A 7,200-nucleotide genomic window follows, 5' to 3' on the forward strand; every position below is an offset into this window, starting at 1 on the left:
TAGTAGTGGTAGGGGTACTAAAGTGTATGAACAGCTCTCCCCCTTTTGCTTTCCCCTTTGCCCAGTTTTCTTTTACAGTATTTGTATGTAGTGTACTAAATGTATGGAAACACAGCTCTCCCTTTTGCCCAGTTTTCTTTTACAGTATTGTAGTATGGTGGCTACTAAATGTATGGAAACAGCTCTCCCTTGCCCAGTTTTCCTTTTGCAGTTTTAAGTGTGTAGTAGTGGTACTAAATGTATGGAAACAGCTCTCCCTTTGCCCAGTTTTCCTTTTCCAGAATCTGTATAGTGGTTAACGATGTATGGAAAACCCTCCCTTTGCCCATTTTTTCTTTAAAGATTTGTATAGTGGTACTAAATGTATGGAAAAACAGCTCTCCCTGGTTTGCCCAGTTTTCTTTTACAGCATTTGTAGTAGTGGTACTAAATGTATGGAAACAGCTCTCCCTTTGCCCAGTTTTCTTATACAACATTTGTAGTAGTGGTACTAAATCTATGGAAACAGCTCTCGCTTTGCCCAGTTTTCTTTTACATTATTTGTAGTAGTGGTACTAAATGTATGGAAACAGCTCTCCCTTTGCCCAGTTTTCTTTTCCAAAAATTTTTTGTAGTAGTGGTACTAAATGTATGGAAACAGTCTCCCTTTGCCCAGTTCCTTTTCACAGTATTTGTAGTAGTCGGTACTAAATGTCTGGAAACAGCTCTCCCTTTGCCCAGTTTTCTTTTACAGCATTTGTAGTAGTGGTACTAAATCTATGGAAAAAGCTCTCCCTTTGCCCAGTTTTCTTTTACATTATTTGTAGTAGTGGTACTAAATTTATGGAAACAGCTTTCCCTTTGCCCAGTTTTCTTTTACAGCATTTGTAGTAGTGGTACTAAATCTATGGAAACAGCTCTCCCCGCTTTGCCCAGTTTTTCCTTTTACAGCATTTGTAGTAGTGGTACTAAATCTCCTGGAAACAGCTCTCCCTTTGCCCTTGAGTTTTTTTCTTTTACATTATTTGTAGTAGTGGTTACTAAATCTATGAAAACAGCTTTCCCTTTGCCCAGTTTTCTTTTACAGCATTGTAGTAGTGGTACTAAATCTTTGGAAAACAGCTCTCTTTGCCCAGCTTTACATTATTTTAAGTAGTTGGTACTAAATGTTTTATGGAAAAACGTCTCCCCTTTTGCCCATTTTTCTTTTACATTTATTTGTAGTAGTGGTACTAAATCTATGGAAAACAGCTTACCCTTTTCCCCAGTCTTTTACAGCATGGTTAGTAGTGGTACGAAATCTATGGAAACAGCTCTCCCTTTGCCCTAGTTTTTCTTTACATTGTAGTAGTGGTACTAAATGTATGGAAAACAGCCTCCCTTTTGCCCAGTTTTTCTTTACTTTTGATATTGAGTGGGGTACTAAAGTAGGGAAACAGCTTTCTCCCTTTGTAGTACCGCATTTGTAGTAGGGTTACGTAAATGTATGGAAACAGCTCTCCCTTTGCCTAGTTTTCCTTTTACTTTTACAGAATTTGTAGTAGTAGTCTATAAATGTATGGAAAACAGCTCTACCTTTGCCCAGTTTTCTTTTACACTTTGTAGGTTTGGTACTAAATGTAGGAAAACAGCTTCCCTTTGCCCAGTCCTTTACATTTGTAGTAGTACTAAAATGTATGGAAAAACAGCTCTGCCCAGTTTTCTTTTCCAAAAATTTGTAGTGGGGTACTAAATGTATGGAAAACGCTTACCCTTTGCCCAGTTTTCTTTTACAGTATTTGTAGTAGTGGTACTAAATGTATGGAAACAGCTCTCCCTTTGCCCAGTTTTCTTTTACAGTATTTGTAGTAGTGGTACTAAATGTATGGAAACAGCTCTCCCTTTGCCCAGTTTTCTTTTACAGTATTTGTAGTAGTGGTACTAAATCTATAGAAACAGCTCTCCCTTTACCCAGTTTTCCTTTCCAGAATCTGTAGTAGTGGTACGAAATGTATGGAAACAGCTCTCCCTTTGCCCAGTTTTCTTTTACAGCATTTGTAGTAGTGGTACTAAATGTATGGAAACAGCTCTCCCTTTGCCCAGTTTTCTTTTACAGCATTTGTAGTAGTGGTACTAAATGTATGGAAACAGCTCTCCCTTTGCCCAGTTTTCTTATACAACATTTGTAGTAGTGGTACTAAATCTATGGAAACAGCTCTCGCTTTGCCCAGTTTTCTTTTACATTTGTAGTAGTGGTACTAAATGTATGGAAACAGCTCTCCCTTTGCCCAGTTTTCTTTTCCAAAAATTTGTAGTAGTGGTACTAAATGTATGGAAACAGCTCTCCCTTTGCCCAGTTCCTTTTACAGTATTTGTAGTAGTGGTACTAAATGTATGGAAACAGCTCTCCCTTTGCCCAGTTTTCTTTTACAGTATTTGTAGTAGTGGTACTAAATCTATAGAAACAGCTCTCCCTTTACCCAGTTTTCCTTTCCAGAATCTGTAGTAGTGGTACGAAATCTACAGAAACAGCTCTCCCTTTGCCTAGTTTTCCTTTCCAGAATCTGTAGTAGTGGTACGAAATGTATGGAAACAGCTCTCCCTTTGCCCAGTTTTCTTTTACATTATTTGTAGTAGTGGTACTAAATCTATGGAAACAGCTTTCCCTTTGCCCAGTTTTCTTTTACAGTATTTGTAGTAGTGATACTAAATCTATGGAAACAGCTCTCCCTTTGCCCAGTTTTCTTTTACAGTATTTGTAGTAGTGGTATGAAATCTATGGAAACAGCTCTCCCTTTGCCCAGTTTTCTTTTACAGTTTTTGTAGTAGTGGTACTAAATCTATAGAAACAGCTCTCCCTTTACCCAGTTTTCCTTTCAGAATCTGTAGTAGTGGTACTAAATCTATGGAAAATGCTCTCGCTTTACCCAGTTTTTTTTCACAGTATTTGTAGTAGTGGTACGAAATCTATGGAAACAGCTCTCCCTTTGCCCAGTTTTCTTTTATAGTATTTGTAGTAGTGGTACTAAATCTATGGAAACAGCTCTCCCTTTACCCAGTTTTTTTCACAGTATTTGTAGTAGTGGTACTAAATCTATGGTAACAGCTCTCGCTTTGCCCAGTTTTCTTTTACAGTATTTGTAGTAGTGGTACTAAACCTATGTAAACAGCTCTCCCTTTGCAATTCTTTTACAGCATTTGTAGTAGTGGTACGAAATCTATGGAAACAGCTCTCCCTTTGCCCAGTTTTCTTTTACAGCATTTGTAGTAGTGGTACGAAATCTATGGAAACAGCTCTCCCTTTGCCAGTTTTCTTTTTCATTTGTAGTAGTGGTACGAAATCTATGGAAACAGCTCTCTTTCCTGCAGTTTTTCTATTTTCTTTCCATGTAGTAGTGGTACTAAATCCATGGAAACAGCTCTCCCTTTGCCCAGTTTTCCTTTCCAGTCTGTAGTAGTGGCACTAAATCCATGGAAACAGCTCTCCCTTTGCCCAGTTTTCCTTTCCAGTCTGTAGTAGTGGCACTAAATCCATGGAAACAGCTCTTATTTGCCTAGTTTTCCTTAGGCTAATTTTTCCTTTGGCTAGAAGTTAATCCACAGACACCAGCCACTGAATATTTATGAAGTTTGTCGTCTGCAAAAAATGTATTGCTATTCATTGTATTTCATTCACAAATAAATTTAATTAAGGTAAATAATAATCATATATGTAATATTTATTACCTATAGAAACAGCAAAATTGATATTGAAACACGTTAATGTGTCTTTATTTGCATTGTCTAATGTTCCTCCGGTTGTCTCGTCACCTTTATTATCTATTACTTAAGTGTAAAACTACACATTTCTAAACCTAAAAGTGTCTTTATATTGCAAAAAGTAATGCACTATTTTAAAGAATTTTTGAATGTAAATGGTATACAGCATACATTATCAGCAACATATCAAGTAAATAACTTACCAAGGTAAGACACTTCACTCCCTCAAGTTATGTCATGGTAAGATCATTCAATTCACCGGAAAAATGATTACAAGGAGAAATTGTCAGCAAGATAGGTAACTTACATTATGATGTTAATGTCGGTGGAAAGACTCTAAAACGTCATGTTGATCAGTTGCAGTCATTCAGTACAAATGATATAAGAGTTTAAGTATCAAATACCACAGACTTAATTAACTGTGATGTGCAAACTGCTTACCAACATGTTGAACAACCAACTGTAAATTGAGAGGGAAATCTTGCAACAGCTCAGAACACAACTGTTGTTGTACTACTCCCTTACCGAATGAATAAAGGAAAACCTCCTGAAAGATTAGACTTGTAAGTGTTGAGAAACAGATGTGTTTCTGAGTCACATGTGAAGGGAGAGGAGACTGTCATGTAGGCAAGACATTATGTAACAGCGCATGAAATTTTAGCTCTGCAGACAATCTCAGCTCAAAGCTAGTTACACAGCATTGCATAACGCATAAATGTTATAGGTGTAACCAATTATTTTTGTATTAGTATCGAGTCCGACACACAGGTTTCGATCCAGTAACTTCTACCTCATGTATGTAGGATATGATTCTTATGGTTTCTTAACGTTTTCTGGAATTGCTCAAGATGTTTTCCATGATTCTTTTATATACACTTTTGTATTTGAATATCCTTCTTTAGTGTAGCTAAGCGAATAAAAATCAGCAAAGATGTTGCTATTACTTGCCCTTCATCCATGGACCTCGGCCATTAGAAATGGAATACTACTACATAGTAAATAACATCTTTCCCTCTTCCCGCAGGTCAGAATGATGAATTGTAGTGGTAGTCCAGTTGCCAAACCCCACTTTTTAAGGGAAGCATGTGAAATTATTATTAAGAATATAATTAAAACACCATTAAGAATTTAAATATTTATTTATTGACTGATGTGATGTAAGCGGATGTGATGAGCAATGACATTCTTTAAAATGATAGATATCATCATTTTGACTCTCCGTGGCGCCAGGTGGAAGTCACTGCCCAAGCAGAACAGACCACGTCCTATACCCGTGCAAGCAAGAATCTGGTAGAGTAGATTTTATGGGTGTGACGTCACGTTCTATTCCAGTGTAATGAACTTGTGATGAGTCTATGACGAAATAAATTTGGGAGTGTCTCGGCAGTGAATTCGTGCTTGCCTATGTAGAGTCATTCCCCTACATAACTAAGATGGAGAACTATACTAAGTCGGCGAAGCACCAAGATGGCCATCTTTAAGTTGATCTTTAATTAGTGTATACGGTTGAATGATAGTTTCTGGTGGGTAACTTACCTGAAGTGGGAACTTAACTGACAGTTCTGTGGTTATGGTGTTACTTATAAGACTGTGCTATGACATTTCTAGTTGCTTATGTTATGACTAAAATAATGGTAGTTATTGTAGAGAAAGTGGTGGACGGGTTTGGTTCCATCCCCAGGGTTATTTGAGTTATTTGATATGGTTGTAGGAGTGCATCAATGTTTGGTTACAACATTAGTAGAATGATTGTCTGGAGCTAATAAACATTGGATACTATTTGTATCATTTGTACAGAAACTTTTACATTTTCTATGATTGTTTTCCTATGGAATCTCACTCTCTCTCTTTCTCTCTCTTTCAGGGCAAGAAAGGCATGATCTCTCCGAGGCAGGCCTGGCAGGGTGACGCCGCTTTTGTAACTGGGCGTACATTTATATGTTAGGACATTAATGAATTATTATTTAGCATATTCTTAAAAACAGTTTGGTTTTATCTTTTTAATTCAAATGATTTGAGCTGTGGAGTAGTACTGGAATTAGAGTTAGAAGGTTCTAATAATGTAAGTTCAGATTTTGCATAAGATAACGTAGGATGTGAGAAGAAATATAATTAGCATTGTTTGTTCGAAGCAGGAAGATATCTGTCACCGCTTGGGGCCACACGATTCCTTATTTATTTTTTTTCTTTGCCGAGTAATCACGTGGAAGGATTTCACCATCTTTCGCAAGCATAAAGCGTTTCACATACGTCTGATGCCTTTCATTTCATATAAGTAATTAGAAATATTTTTGTATTGAAAACCATCTAATATTACTAGTAAATTAACTCTTATATCTCTCGATTTGTCAAAAGAGAATTTGTAGACTCGTAAGTAGCTTTGATTTTGAAATGGAATTGTGACGTCACTCAAGGAAATGACAAAACTTAATTTCATTCTAGAAGATTCTATAATTATATCATTTACTTTAAACGACTTTTATTGTCTTAATCATGTAAAAAGAAATGTTTGTTATAATTCTAATATCACTTTCTTTCTACTTATTGTTTTGAAAGAGAATTTTCACGATACTAGCTGAACTTCGGGTCAAAATCGATTTGATCCCGTCAGGCCTTTATGTCTCGCCCTTACAAGAGAGAGAGAGAGAGAGAGAGAGAGAGAGAGAGAGAGAGAGAGAGAGAGAGAGAGAGAGAGAGAGAGAAGGCTCATTTGGAACTTTGAACGCTGGGTGTAAAGAAATCATCTCCCTCTCTCCAGTGCCATTTTTGATTTTACATTAACGTAAAGATTTTTTATTTAATGATTGGTCACTCGTAAATTTGAGATTTCATATTTCTTAGAGTTATTTAGTATTACTTAATGCTTATTGTGGAATCTGAACAAACATTGTACAAGTGTGTAACGGCATTTTTTTTTTTAGGTGAAACTTAAAAAACACATTTACAGTGGTTTGGTGAAACTAAAAACCAATTTACAGTGGTTTGGTGAAACTATTGTATTTTTTACACATTGCAAATTTTCATGTTCTATGTTTATTTCTTTTGAAGTGATTTTTTGTGCATTTATCCATTTTTCTTATTGAAGTGTTTTTTTATATTGTGTGATTAATGCCTTCTTTTTGCAATGTTAATCTTTTCCACATTTTCCTGTTTTCATTTGCATTCACAATTTGATTAACTTAATTCTCAATTAATCGTTGCATATTTAATTGAATTTAACACTTGTGAATTAATTTGCATTTACTTAGAATTCTTTTCAAATTTTATTGTTGTAGAATTCTTTTCAAATATTATTGTTGTGAATTAATTTCCACATTTTAGTTAGTACCTATCACTTTTGAATTTAGATTGAAATAATAAATTTTCTTGATTTTTGTAATAAATTTAATTTTGATTTAAGTTTACTTAATAATTAATTCAATAATTAATTAAACTTTGTGTTGTTTTCAAGTATCAGTAAATTTCCCTGAGATTGTGAATTTC

The sequence above is a fragment of the Macrobrachium nipponense genome, chromosome 9, assembly GCF_015104395.2.
Source record: "Macrobrachium nipponense isolate FS-2020 chromosome 9, ASM1510439v2, whole genome shotgun sequence".
In the NCBI taxonomy this organism is placed as follows: Eukaryota; Metazoa; Arthropoda; class Malacostraca; order Decapoda; family Palaemonidae; genus Macrobrachium; species Macrobrachium nipponense.